At 41.4% G+C, this 14,987-nt stretch overlaps 4 long non-coding RNA genes across 6 annotated transcripts in view; 3 read left to right on the forward strand and 1 right to left on the reverse strand.

Annotated features, from left to right (window-relative positions):
• Window positions 1–14,987, reverse strand: part of LOC119028061 — a 36,634-nt gene continuing 21,647 nt past the window's right edge. The window contains exons 5-8 of the long non-coding RNA XR_005077564.1: window positions 9,468–9,646; window positions 6,229–6,407; window positions 3,309–3,487; window positions 1–173 (exon numbers count right to left, since the gene is read on the reverse strand). This is a non-coding gene — a long non-coding RNA (uncharacterized LOC119028061). The remainder of the gene's footprint in view (window positions 174–3,308; window positions 3,488–6,228; window positions 6,408–9,467; window positions 9,647–14,987) is intronic.
• Window positions 2,836–3,440, forward strand: LOC119028064. The gene is made up of 3 exons (XR_005077569.1): window positions 2,836–2,899; window positions 3,121–3,225; window positions 3,323–3,440. It is a non-coding gene; the product is annotated as an uncharacterized LOC119028064 (long non-coding RNA).
• LOC119028065 lies at window positions 5,762–6,360 on the forward strand. The gene is made up of 3 exons (XR_005077570.1): window positions 5,762–5,819; window positions 6,041–6,145; window positions 6,243–6,360. It is a non-coding gene; the product is annotated as an uncharacterized LOC119028065 (long non-coding RNA).
• On the forward strand, window positions 12,443–14,775 carry LOC119028062. Of its 3 annotated transcripts, none has more exons than XR_005077565.1 (4): window positions 12,443–12,632; window positions 14,074–14,138; window positions 14,278–14,462; window positions 14,607–14,775. It is a non-coding gene; the product is annotated as an uncharacterized LOC119028062 (long non-coding RNA). The 3 variants fall into 3 exon arrangements; XR_005077567.1 differs by lacking the exons at window positions 14,074–14,138; window positions 14,278–14,462; window positions 14,607–14,775 and adding exons at window positions 12,753–12,817; window positions 12,989–13,173; window positions 13,318–13,366; XR_005077566.1 differs by lacking the exon at window positions 12,443–12,632 and adding an exon at window positions 13,759–13,883.

Below are 14,987 nucleotides of genomic sequence, written 5' to 3' on the forward strand. Positions count from 1 at the left end.
TTTTGTAGAAACCCGTGCCGGAGGGGTAGAGACACATGTTTTCAAGAGGTGTGCATCGTCCTCAGTGTGTCCAGCCACAGGCCCTCGTTCATTTTCAACCAGCTTTAGGGGTGATGGTGTAGTTACATCTGCTGAGTGCTGCAACACAGATAACTGCAACACAGCAACTTTGCCTGGTAAGTATAGACAGAATATAAAATTAAATATATTAACAAATAGAACACTGACGTCTTCTAACGTGTTTGATTTTCATCATGAAAAACTTTAATGTTCTCTTTTTTTGAGTAAATTATCTTGCTTTTTTCTGTTTCAGCTCCAGTGTCTCCGACAGCTAACAGCCTGCAGTGTTTCACTTGTTCGGGCGGACCATGTACCACTCTGCAAAGATGCAGGGGAGACGAGGACCAATGCTTTCAATCGACAGGTGAGTCTTTATGACAGTACAACACAGATTGTCCAGTAAATGTTGCTGTCTTGAAGTTTTTGGAAGAAGTCACTACATGTGAACTCTAGAAAATAAACCATTTGAAGAACATTATTAGATATAGTAACTAAAGAGCTGAACGTATGTACTGTATAATGTTGAGGTACTTGAATATACTCATCTGAGAGGCAAATGAACATTTCACTGCACTGAAGTTATATGAAGGTTATCGTGAGTTGTTAACTGAAAGATCTGATTACTATACAACGAGTAGTTTCGACCAAGCAATCTGATTGGTCAACAAGAAATTTAGACTGTGCTCAAATCAGCATGACAGCACGCCTGACTCATTACTCAAAATATTACTCCACCAAGTCTGTAACAACATTGTAACTGTCAGAGCTGGAGCAAAAAAATAAAAAGTGCAACTTGAAATTCAAACTTAATGCTGTAAAATATGCAGAGGAAAACTCGGGAGAAGCAGCCACTAGACGTTTCTCTCATTTAAACCTTGCACTGGACTAAAATTAAATCGCTCAGTAGATTTGGACTTTCTTGCCGGACATTTGACAGCACCTCTGCTCACACAACTGAGCCACATTTGCCCTGATGGAGGTCACAGTTGAACCCCCAAGAACAGCTTCAAGATGGCGTCAGTAAGTCTGGACCTGTACTTGCATTTATTAAAGGGAAGGAAAAGTGTCTCACATAGATGTGTGCTTCCAAAAAGTCGACTCGACACTTTGGACAGCTCTGGGTGTGATAGAAGGAGTTCTCTCAGAAATTGTCAAGTCACGTCTGCTTTTCCTTTCACCTCACAAACTCAGCTGCTCTTCTGTCACTTCGAACTTTTCATTAATGTCCCCAATGAAACTATCTTCAGGCATTGTCCTGTAACTGTTCATAGAAGTCACTTGATAACTCGTTCATCCGTTCAGACACTGTGTTTGCCGACAGAGAGATATTGTGGAACAAGCTCTTCTATTCTGGACATAGAAAATCAGCCCCTTGCAACATGCAATAGTTCAGAAACAGAAAAGATGTTGTTGAGACGAGCCCCTCTCACATGAATATTTTTTAAGATACATTTGCATTTATTTCATTTGCATAGCGTGACGCCCCTTGTGGACCGTAGCGCAAAGACTCTTGGGTATTCTGTTGTTGTTGGTGTAATGTATGGTTTGTGAATATGTTGTGAATAAGATGATGTGTAAGAAGGTTGCAGGTTAATTCACATCCTTTGTTCTGTGGTTAAATTGTGTCAAGTTAACAAAGATGATATAAAATGTTGGCACCGTGAGTGAAGGGGTGTTTGCTGGGAGAGACATCCTGTCTGTAAAGCTACTGGTGTGAATTGAAATAAGTTACTAATCTCTGGCTGGAGTTTGTAAAGCTATAATCTGCGTACTCCTTATTGCTGAACTGTCACAATTTGAAGGTGTAGTCTCAGTATCAGTTGGTGTTAAACCTTTAAAATAACTTCACAGACTGTATAAAATTATATTAAGGGATGGGTAGAAAAAGGGAGGCAGTTTGAGACCCCTGGTTTAGAATTTCAACTAAGCTCCCCCTACTAACAATAATTCCATAAAAACAAATTAAAACAACAGATAAGAATGATATTAATGAATAAAGTTAAATTTCTTAAGTTTAAGTTGGTTTTTTTTCATGGAAGGCCTTCATTTGTAATAATATTTGGACATCATGGTGCCACTTATTTCAAACAAATGAAGAATCTGAATATTTCTTCCTGACATCATTAAGAAACACCATCATAGTTCATGTGTTAAAACTATAATTATTTTTATTGTTTTGTGTCAACAGCTGAGTCTCTTGGCTCCCCTTTTCCACTCTGGGGCTGTGCAACTTCAAGCTCATGTACAACTGCTACCAGCCTACGTACGATACCTTTCCAGATAGTGCCAATTACGCTTGCCAATGGGCCGAACTGCTGTGGGACCAGCAGGTGTAATGGCCCCACGACAACAACTACTGCCCCAACGACAACAACTACTGCCCCAACGACGACAACAACTACTGCCCCAACGACTACAACAACTACTGCCCCAACGACTACAACAACTACTGCCCCAACGACTACAACAACTACTGCCCCAACGACGACAACAACTACTGCCCCAACGACTACAACAACTACTGCCCCAACGACGACAACAACTACTGCCCCAACGACAACAACTACTGCCCCAACGACGACAACAACTACTGCCCCAACGACTACAACAACTACTGCCCCAACGACTACAACAACTACTGCCCCAACGACGACAACAACTACTGCCCCGACAACAACAACTACTGCCCCATTGACAACAACTACTGCCCCAGTGACAACAACTACTGCCCCAACGACGACAACAACTACTGCCCCGACAACAACAACTACTGCCCCATTGACAACAACTACTGCCCCAGTGACAACAACTACTGCCCCAGTGACAACAACTACTGTAGGTAAGTCGTGGTGCCCTTTAAGTATCATCACGTTGTAAACTCTGTCTAAAAACACTAGTTTAGCGGTGAATGGTGATCACCTGTGTATCGTTTTGACAGCTGTTTTGTACACTTTTAGAGAAGACAGAATGTTTTGTTTGTGTTTTGACTAAGAATTAGTATAGGCGATCAAAGAATTGAGATGTGATCATCATTCATAACTGTTTTTCTCTTTATTGCAGCTGGAGCCCTTATGTGTCTAAATTGTGTAGATGAGCAGTGTTCAAACCCACAGACTGTGACATGTCCTGACTCACAGACGATGTGTGTAACAGCTACTTCTCTAGGTATTCATTCCTTTACATCATCTATTCTATTTCTCTTAAATATACTGTGTGTAGTGTTGTGAGTCCAACATTAACAAACTAACCTTTGATTTTGTAGAAACCCGTGCCGGAGGGGTAGAGACACATGTTTTCAAGAGGTGTGCATCGTCCTCAGTGTGTCCAGCCACAGGCCCTCGTTCATTTTCAACCAGCTTTAGGGGTGATGGTGTAGTTACATCTGCTGAGTGCTGCAACACAGATAACTGCAACACAGCAACTTTGCCTGGTAAGTATAGACAGAATATAAAATTAAATATATTAACAAATAGAACACTGACGTCTTCTAACGTGTTTGATTTTCATCATGAAAAACTTTAATGTTCTCTTTTTTTGAGTAAATTATCTTGCTTTTTTCTGTTTCAGCTCCAGTGTCTCCGACAGCTAACAGCCTGCAGTGTTTCACTTGTTCGGGCGAACCATGTACCACTCTGCAAAGATGCAGGGGAGACGAGGACCAATGCTTTCAATCGACAGGTGAGTCTTTATGACAGTACAACACAGATTGTCCAGTAAATGTTGCTGTCTTGAAGTTTTTGGAAGAAGTCACTACATGTGAACTCTAGAAAATAAACCATTTGAAGAACATTATTAGATATAGTAACTAAAGAGCTGAACGTATGTACTGTATAATGTTGAGGTACTTGAATATACTCATCTGAGAGGCAAATGAACATTTCACTGCACTGAAGTTATATGAAGGTTATCGTGAGTTGTTAACTGAAAGATCTGATTACTATACAACGAGTAGTTTCGACCAAGCAATCTGATTGGTCAACAAGAAATTTAGACTGTGCTCAAATCAGCATGACAGCACGCCTGACTCATTACTCAAAATATTACTCCACCAAGTCTGTAACAACATTGTAACTGTCAGAGCTGGAGCAAAAAAATAAAAAGTGCAACTTGAAATTCAAACTTAATGCTGTAAAATATGCAGAGGAAAACTCGGGAGAAGCAGCCACTAGACGTTTCTCTCATTTAAACCTTGCACTGGACTAAAATTAAATCGCTCAGTAGATTTGGACTTTCTTGCCGGACATTTGACAGCACCTCTGCTCACACAACTGAGCCACATTTGCCCTGATGGAGGTCACAGTTGAACCCCCAAGAACAGCTTCAAGATGGCGTCAGTAAGTCTGGACCTGTACTTGCATTTATTAAAGGGAAGGAAAAGTGTCTCACATAGATGTGTGCTTCCAAAAAGTCGACTCGACACTTTGGACAGCTCTGGGTGTGATAGAAGGAGTTCTCTCAGAAATTGTCAAGTCACGTCTGCTTTTCCTTTCACCTCACAAACTCAGCTGCTCTTCTGTCACTTCGAACTTTTCATTAATGTCCCCAATGAAACTATCTTCAGGCATTGTCCTGTAACTGTTCATAGAAGTCACTTGATAACTCGTTCATCCGTTCAGACACTGTGTTTGCCGACAGAGAGATATTGTGGAACAAGCTCTTCTATTCTGGACATAGAAAATCAGCCCCTTGCAACATGCAATAGTTCAGAAACAGAAAAGATGTTGTTGAGACGAGCCCCTCTCACATGAATATTTTTTAAGATACATTTGCATTTATTTCATTTGCATAGCGTAACGCCCCTTGTGGACCGTAGCGCAAAGACTCTTGGGTATTCTGTTGTTGTTGGTGTAATGTATGGTTTGTGAATATGTTGTGAATAAGATGATGTGTAAGAAGGTTGCAGGTTAATCTCTGGCTGGAGTTTGTAAAGCTATAATCTGTGTACTCCTTATTGCTGAACTGTCACAATTTGAAGGTGTAGTCTCAGTATCAGTTGGTGTTAAACCTTTAAAATAACTTCACAGACTGTATAAAATTATATTAAGGGATGGGTAGAAAAAGGGAGGCAGTTTGAGACCCCTGGTTTAGAATTTCAACTAAGCTCCCCCTACTAACAATAATTCCATAAAAACAAATTAAAACAACAGATAAGAATGATATTAATGAATAAAGTTAAATTTCTTAAGTTTAAGTTGTTTTTTTTCATGGAAGGCCTTCATTTGTAATAATATTTGGACATCATGGTGCCACTTATTTCAAACAAATGAAGAATCTGAATATTTCTTCCTGACATCATTAAGAAACACCATCATAGTTCATGTGTTAAAACTATAATTATTTTTATTGTTTTGTGTCAACAGCTGAGTCTCTTGGCTCCCCTTTTCCACTCTGGGGCTGTGCAACTTCAAGCTCATGTACAACTGCTACCAGCCTACGTACGATACCTTTCCAGATAGTGCCAATTACGCTCGCCAATGGGCCGAACTGCTGTGGGACCAGCAGGTGTAATGGCCCCACGACAACAACTACTGCCCCAACGACAACAACTACTGCCCCAACGACAACAACTACTGCCCCAACGACGACAACAACTACTGCCCCAACGACTACAACAACTACTGCCCCAACGACTACAACAACTACTGCCCCAACGACGACAACAACTACTGCCCCAACGACTACAACAACTACTGCCCCAGTGACAACAACTACTGCCCCAGTGACAACAACTACTGCCCCAGTGACAACAACTACTGTAGGTAAGTCGTGGTGCCCTTTAAGTATCATCACGTTGTAAACTCTGTCTAAAAACACTAGTTTAGCGGTGAATGGTGATCACCTGTGTATCGTTTTGACAGCTGTCTTGTACACTTTTAGAGAAGACAGAATGTTTTGTTTGTGTTTTGACTAAGAATTAGTATAGGCGATCAAAGAATTGAGATGTGATCATCATTCATAACTGTTTTTCTCTTTATTGCAGCTGGAGCCCTTATGTGTCTAAATTGTGTAGATGAGCAGTGTTCAAACCCACAGACTGTGACATGTCCTGACTCACAGACGATGTGTGTAACAGCTACTTCTCTAGGTATTCATTCCTTTACATCATCTATTCTATTTCTCTTAAATATACTGTGTGTAGTGTTGTGAGTCCAACATTAACAAACTAACCTTTGATTTTGTAGAAACCCGTGCCGGAGGGGTAGAGACACATGTTTTCAAGAGGTGTGCATCGTCCTCAGTGTGTCCAGCCACAGGCCCTCGTTCATTTTCAACCAGCTTTAGGGGTGATGGTGTAGTTACATCTGCTGAGTGCTGCAACACAGATAACTGCAACACAGCAACTTTGCCTGGTAAGTATAGACAGAATATAAAATTAAATATATTAACAAATAGAACACTGACGTCTTCTAACGTGTTTGATTTTCATCATGAAAAACTTTAATGTTCTCTTTTTTTGAGTAAATTATCTTGCTTTTTTCTGTTTCAGCTCCAGTGTCTCCGACAGCTAACAGCCTGCAGTGTTTCACTTGTTCGGGCGAACCATGTACCACTCTGCAAAGATGCAGGGGAGACGAGGACCAATGCTTTCAATCGACAGGTGAGTCTTTATGACAGTACAACACAGATTGTCCAGTAAATGTTGCTGTCTTGAAGTTTTTGGAAGAAGTCACTACATGTGAACTCTAGAAAATAAACCATTTGAAGAACATTATTAGATATAGTAACTAAAGAGCTGAACGTATGTACTGTATAATGTTGAGGTACTTGAATATACTCATCTGAGAGGCAAATGAACATTTCACTGCACTGAAGTTATATGAAGGTTATCGTGAGTTGTTAACTGAAAGATCTGATTACTATACAACGAGTAGTTTCGACCAAGCAATCTGATTGGTCAACAAGAAATTTAGACTGTGCTCAAATCAGCATGACAGCACGCCTGACTCATTACTCAAAATATTACTCCACCAAGTCTGTAACAACATTGTAACTGTCAGAGCTGGAGCAAAAAAATAAAAAGTGCAACTTGAAATTCAAACTTAATGCTGTAAAATATGCAGAGGAAAACTCGGGAGAAGCAGCCACTAGACGTTTCTCTCATTTAAACCTTGCACTGGACTAAAATTAAATCGCTCAGTAGATTTGGACTTTCTTGCCGGACATTTGACAGCACCTCTGCTCACACAACTGAGCCACATTTGCCCTGATGGAGGTCACAGTTGAACCCCCAAGAACAGCTTCAAGATGGCGTCAGTAAGTCTGGACCTGTACTTGCATTTATTAAAGGGAAGGAAAAGTGTCTCACATAGATGTGTGCTTCCAAAAAGTCGACTCGACACTTTGGACAGCTCTGGGTGTGATAGAAGGAGTTCTCTCAGAAATTGTCAAGTCACGTCTGCTTTTCCTTTCACCTCACAAACTCAGCTGCTCTTCTGTCACTTCGAACTTTTCATTAATGTCCCCAATGAAACTATCTTCAGGCATTGTCCTGTAACTGTTCATAGAAGTCACTTGATAACTCGTTCATCCGTTCAGACACTGTGTTTGCCGACAGAGAGATATTGTGGAACAAGCTCTTCTATTCTGGACATAGAAAATCAGCCCCTTGCAACATGCAATAGTTCAGAAACAGAAAAGATGTTGTTGAGACGAGCCCCTCTCACATGAATATTTTTTAAGATACATTTGCATTTATTTCATTTGCATAGCGTGACGCCCCTTGTGGACCGTAGCGCAAAGACTCTTGGGTATTCTGTTGTTGTTGGTGTAATGTATGGTTTGTGAATATGTTGTGAATAAGATGATGTGTAAGAAGGTTGCAGGTTAATTCACATCCTTTGTTCTGTGGTTAAATTGTGTCAAGTTAACAAAGATGATATAAAATGCTGGCACCGTGAGTGAAGGGGTGTTTGCTGGGAGAGACATCCTGTCTGTAAAGCTACTGGTGTGAATTGAAATAAGTTACTAATCTCTGGCTGGAGTTTGTAAAGCTATAATCTGTGTACTCCTTATTGCTGAACTGTCACAATTTGAAGGTGTAGTCTCAGTATCAGTTGGTGTTAAACCTTTAAAATAACTTCACAGACTGTATAAAATTATATTAAGGGATGGGTAGAAAAAGGGAGGCAGTTTGAGACCCCTGGTTTAGAATTTCAACTAAGCTCCCCCTACTAACAATAATTCCATAAAAACAAATTAAAACAACAGATAAGAATGATATTAATGAATAAAGTTAAATTTCTTAAGTTTAAGTTGTTTTTTTTTCATGGAAGGCCTTCATTTGTAATAATATTTGGACATCATGGTGCCACTTATTTCAAACAAATGAAGAATCTGAATATTTCTTCCTGACATCATTAAGAAACACCATCATAGTTCATGTGTTAAAACTATAATTATTTTTATTGTTTTGTGTCAACAGCTGAGTCTCTTGGCTCCCCTTTTCCACTCTGGGGCTGTGCAACTTCAAGCTCATGTACAACTGCTACCAGCCTACGTACGATACCTTTCCAGATAGTGCCAATTACGCTCGCCAATGGGCCGAACTGCTGTGGGACCAGCAGGTGTAATGGCCCCACGACAACAACTACTGCCCCAACGACAACAACTACTGCCCCAACGACAACAACTACTGCCCCAACGACTACAACAACTACTGCCCCAACGACAACAACTACTGCCCCAACGACTACAACAACTACTGCCCCAACGACTACAACAACTACTGCCCCAACGACAACAACAACTACTGCCCCAACGACAACAACTACTGCCCCAACGACAACAACTACTGCCCCAACGACAACAACTACTGCCCCAACGACAACAACTACTGCCCCAACGACTACAACAACTACTGCCCCAACGACTACAACAACTACTGCCCCAACGACGACAACAACTACTGCCCCAACGACTACAACAACTACTGCCCCAGTGACAACAACTACTGCCCCAGTGACAACAACTACTGCCCCAGTGACAACAACTACTGTAGGTAAGTCGTGGTGCCCTTTAAGTATCATCACGTTGTAAACTCTGTCTAAAAACACTAGTTTAGCGGTGAATGGTGATCACCTGTGTATCGTTTTGACAGCTGTTTTGTACACTTTTAGAGAAGACAGAATGTTTTGTTTGTGTTTTGACTAAGAATTAGTATAGGCGATCAAAGAATTGAGATGTGATCATCATTCATAACTGTTTTTCTCTTTATTGCAGCTGGAGCCCTTATGTGTCTAAATTGTGTAGATGCACAGTGTTCAAACCCACAGACTGTGACATGTCCTGACTCACAGACGATGTGTGTAACAGCTACTTCTCTAGGTATTCATTCCTTTACATCATCTATTCTATTTCTCTTAAATATACTGTGTGTAGTGTTGTGAGTCCAACATTAACAAACTAACCTTTGATTTTGTAGAAACCCGTGCCGGAGGGGTAGAGACACATGTTTTCAAGAGGTGTGCATCGTCCTCAGTGTGTCCAGCCACAGGCCCTCGTTCATTTTCAACCAGCTTTAGGGGTGATGGTGTAGTTACATCTGCTGAGTGCTGCAACACAGATAACTGCAACACAGCAACTTTGCCTGGTAAGTATAGACAGAATATAAAATTAAATATATTAACAAATAGAACACTGACGTCTTCTAACGTGTTTGATTTTCATCATGAAAAACTTTAATGTTCTCTTTTTTTGAGTAAATTATCTTGCTTTTTTCTGTTTCAGCTCCAGTGTCTCCGACAGCTAACAGCCTGCAGTGTTTCACTTGTGCGGGCGAACCATGTACCACTCTGCTAAGATGCAGGGGAGACGAGGACCAATGCTTTCAATCGACAGGTGAGTCTTTATGACAGTACAACACAGATTGTCCAGTAAATGTTGCTGTCTTGAAGTTTTTGGAAGAAGTCACTACATGTGAACTCTAGAAAATAAACCATTTGAAGAACATTATTAGATATAGTAACTAAAGAGCTGAACGTATGTACTGTATAATGTTGAGGTACTTGAATATACTCATCTGAGAGGCAAATGAACATTTCACTGCACTGAAGTTATATGAAGGTTATCGTGAGTTGTTAACTGAAAGATCTGATTACTATACAACGAGTAGTTTCGACCAAGCAATCTGATTGGTCAACAAGAAATTTAGACTGTGCTCAAATCAGCATGACAGCACGCCTGACTCATTACTCAAAATATTACTCCACCAAGTCTGTAACAACATTGTAACTGTCAGAGCTGGAGCAAAAAAATAAAAAGTGCAACTTGAAATTCAAACTTAATGCTGTAAAATATGCAGAGGAAAACTCGGGAGAAGCAGCCACTAGACGTTTCTCTCATTTAAACCTTGCACTGGACTAAAATTAAATCGCTCAGTAGATTTGGACTTTCTTGCCGGACATTTGACAGCACCTCTGCTCACACAACTGAGCCACATTTGCCCTGATGGAGGTCACAGTTGAACCCCCAAAAACAGCTTCAAGATGGCGTCAGTAAGTCTGGACCTGTACTTGCATTTATTAAAGGGAAGGAAAAGTGTCTCACATAGATGTGTGCTTCCAAAAAGTCGACTCGACACTTTGGACAGCTCTGGGTGTGATAGAAGGAGTTCTCTCAGAAATTGTCAAGTCACGTCTGCTTTTCCTTTCACCTCACAAACTCAGCTGCTCTTCTGTCACTTCGAACTTTTCATTAATGTCCCCAATGAAACTATCTTCAGGCATTGTCCTGTAACTGTTCATAGAAGTCACTTGATAACTCGTTCATCCGTTCAGACACTGTGTTTGCCGACAGAGAGATATTGTGGAACAAGCTCTTCTATTCTGGACATAGAAAATCAGCCCCTTGCAACATGCAATAGTTCAGAAACAGAAAAGATGTTGTTGAGACGAGCCCCTCTCACATGAATATTTTTTAAGATACATTTGCATTTATTTCATTTGCATAGCGTAACGCCCCTTGTGGACCGTAGCGCAAAGACTCTTGGGTATTCTGTTGTTGTTGGTGTAATGTATGGTTTGTGAATATGTTGTGAATAAGATGATGTGTAAGAAGGTTGCAGGTTAATCTCTGGCTGGAGTTTGTAAAGCTATAATCTGTGTACTCCTTATTGCTGAACTGTCACAATTTGAAGGTGTAGTCTCAGTATCAGTTGGTGTTAAACCTTTAAAATAACTTCACAGACTGTATAAAATTATATTAAGGGATGGGTAGAAAAAGGGAGGCAGTTTGAGACCCCTGGTTTAGAATTTCAACTAAGCTCCCCCTACTAACAATAATTCCATAAAAACAAATTAAAACAACAGATAAGAATGATATTAATGAATAAAGTTAAATTTCTTAAGTTTAAGTTGGTTTTTTTTCATGGAAGGCCTTCATTTGTAATAATATTTGGACATCATGGTGCCACTTATTTCAAACAAATGAAGAATCTGAATATTTCTTCCTGACATCATTAAGAAACACCATCATAGTTCATGTGTTAAAACTATAATTATTTTTATTGTTTTGTGTCAACAGCTGAGTCTCTTGGCTCCCCTTTTCCACTCTGGGGCTGTGCAACTTCAAGCTCATGTACAACTGCTACCAGCCTACGTACGATACCTTTCCAGATAGTGCCAATTACGCTCGCCAATGGGCCGAACTGCTGTGGGACCAGCAGGTGTAATGGCCCCACGACAACAACTACTGCCCCAACGACAACAACTACTGCCCCAACGACAACAACTACTGCCCCAACGACGACAACAACTACTGCCCCAACGACAACAACTACTGCCCCAACGACGACAACAACTACTGCCCCAACTACAACAACTACTGCCCCTGTGACAACAACTACTGCCCCGGCAACAACAACTACTGCCCCAACTACAACAACTACTGCCCCTGTGACAACAACTACTGCCCCTGTGACAACAACGACTGCCCCTGTGACAACAACTACTGCCCCGGCAACAACAACTACTGCCCCTGTGACAACAACTACTGCCCCTGTGACAACAACGACTGCCCCTGTGACAACAACTACTGCCCCAATGACAACAACTACTGCCCCCGTGACAACAACTACTGCCCCAATGACAACAACTACTGCCCCCGTGACAACAACTACTGCCCCACTGACAACAACTACTGCCCCTGTGACAACAACTACTGCCCCTGTGACAACAACTACTGCCCCAATGACAACAACTACTGCCCCCGTGACAACAACTACTGCCCCTGTGACAACAACTACTGCCCCAACGACAACAACTACTGCCCCTGTGACAACATCTACTGCCCCTGTGACAACAACTACTGCCCCAATGACAACAACTACTGCCCCCGTGACAACAACTACTGCCCCCGTGACAACAACTACTGCCCCGGCAACAACAACTACTGCCCCTGTGACAACAACTACTGCCCCTGTGACAACAACTACTGCCCCTGTGACAACAACAACAACCCCTGACGCTGTTACTTACGTCGTATCAGGAAGCTTGTTGAATGAAGTTTTTACAGATGACTTGCTCTCCACCTCCAGCCCTCGATTCATACAACTTTCACAAAGAGTTTCCGCTCGTGTGAGTAATTAAATACAAGTTACTTAATAATCATTAAAAATTATTTCAGTGAAGTTGTTAAATTCCTTTTGAAGCATAACGTGCTTATCAGGCTAAATCAATCTTGTTGTCTTTCTGCAGTGTAATCAAATATATCGAGCAAGATTTGGTTCTGTCTTTGACCGGTGCATTGTGAGACAGTTCAGGTAAAAACATTTTCTCCTGAATTTAATTCTTACCAACTGCTGTGTGCAGCTTTATGGTCCTAAAAAGTGTGTCTCCTGATGTAAGTTGTGTGACAGACATTGCAAATGACACATAGATAGAAAGTCGTCTTATATCATTATTTGACATTTGTCTTCTGTTTTATGATACAGGGCTGCTCAAGCTCAACAAACACGAGTGGTTGGAACTGAAGTAGAGCTTTCAGTTGTGTTCAATCGGTCTGCTCCTGCTTCAGCACTCCCAATGAATTCTGCTGTTGCTCAAACCTTAGTTGATGCTGCAAATGATTCCAATGCCTCCAATGTGACCTTTGATGCCTCTTCAGTTCTGCTAGTATGTAAGTAAACTGTTAAACTCTGTCTAAGGCTGTTACACTGGTGCTCAGTGATGTCAGTTTCACAGCAAACGAGGAAATGCTTTTGGATCAGGCACAAGAACATTTTTAGTTTTTAAACCTATTTCTTTAAAAATGCTTTCACAGCGGGTCCAGTTCCTGCAGCTACTACTGCCACACCTGAAACAGCTGTTACCACATCTGCTGCAACATCGACTGCCCCAGTGACAACAACTACTGCCCCTGTGACAACAACTACTGTCCCAATGACAACAACTACTGCCCCTGTGACAACAACTACTGTCCCAATGACAACAACTACTGCCCCTGTGACAACAACTACTGCCCCTGTGACAACAACTACTGCCCCTGTGACAACAACTACTGCCCCTGTGACAACAACTACTGCCCCTGTGACAACAACTACTGTCCCAATGACAACAACTACTGCCCCCGTGACAACAACTACTGCCCCTGTGACAACAACTACTGTCCCAATGACAACAACTACTGCCCCTGTGACAACAACTACTGCCCCTGTGACAACAACTACTGTCCCAATGACAACAACTACTGCCCCAACAACAACAACAACCCCTGACGCTGTTACTTACGTCGTATCAGGAAGCTTGTTGAATGAAGTTTTTACAGATGACTTGCTCTCCACCTCCAGCCCTCGATTCATACAACTTTCACAAAGAGTTTCCGCTCGTGTGAGTAATTATATCCTTTTACATTTTTCATTCATTTTGTCAGTACTGAGCATAATTATCTGGACAGAATGTTTTAGTTGAAATACAAGTTACTTAATAATCATCAAAGATTAATTCAGTGAAGTTGTTAAATTCCTTTTGAAGCATAACGTGCTTATCAGGCTAATTCAATCTTGTTGTCTTTCTGCAGTGTAATCAAATATATCGAGCAAGATTTGGTTCTGACTTTGACCGGTGCATTGTGAGACAGTTCAGGTAAAAACATTTTCTCCTGAAATTCTTCGAAAAAGTGTGTCTCCTGATGTTAGTTGTGTGACAGACATTGCAAATGACACATAGATAGAAAGTCGTCTTATATCATTATTTGACATTTGTCTTCTGTTTTATGATACAGGGCTGCTCAAGCTCAACAAACACGAATGGCTGGAACTGAAGTAGAGCTTTCAGTTGTGTTCAATCGGTCTGCTCCTGCTTCAGCACTCCCAATGAATTCTGCTGTTGCTCAAACCTTAGTTGATGCTGCAAATGATTCCAATGCCTCCAATGTGACCTTTGATGCCTCTTCAGTTCAACTAGTATGTAAGTAAACTGTTAAACTCTGTCTAAGTCTGTTACACTGGTGCTCAGTGATGTCAGTTTCACAGCAAACGAGGAAATGCTTTTGGATCAGGCACAAGAACATTTTTAGTTTTTAAACCTATTTCTTTAAAAATGCTTTCACAGCGGGTCCAGTTCCTGCAACTACTACTGCCACACCTGAAACAGCTGTAACCACATCTGCTGCAACATCGACTGCCCCAGTGACAACAACTACTGCCCCAGTGACAACAACTACTGCCCCTGTGACAACAACTACTGCCCCAGTGACAACAACTACTGCCCCTGTGACAACAACTACTGCCCCTGTGACAACAACTACTGCCCCTGTGACAACAACTACTGTCCCAATGACAACAACTACTGCCCCAATGACAACAACTACTGTCCCTGTGACAACAACAACTGCCCCAGTGACAACAACTACTGTCCCAATGACAACAACTACTGTCCCAATGACAACAACTACTGCCCCCATGACAACAACAACTGCCCCTGTGACAACAA

The sequence above is a fragment of the Acanthopagrus latus genome, chromosome 11 (assembly GCF_904848185.1).
Source record: "Acanthopagrus latus isolate v.2019 chromosome 11, fAcaLat1.1, whole genome shotgun sequence".
NCBI classification, from domain to species: domain Eukaryota; kingdom Metazoa; phylum Chordata; class Actinopteri; order Spariformes; family Sparidae; genus Acanthopagrus; species Acanthopagrus latus.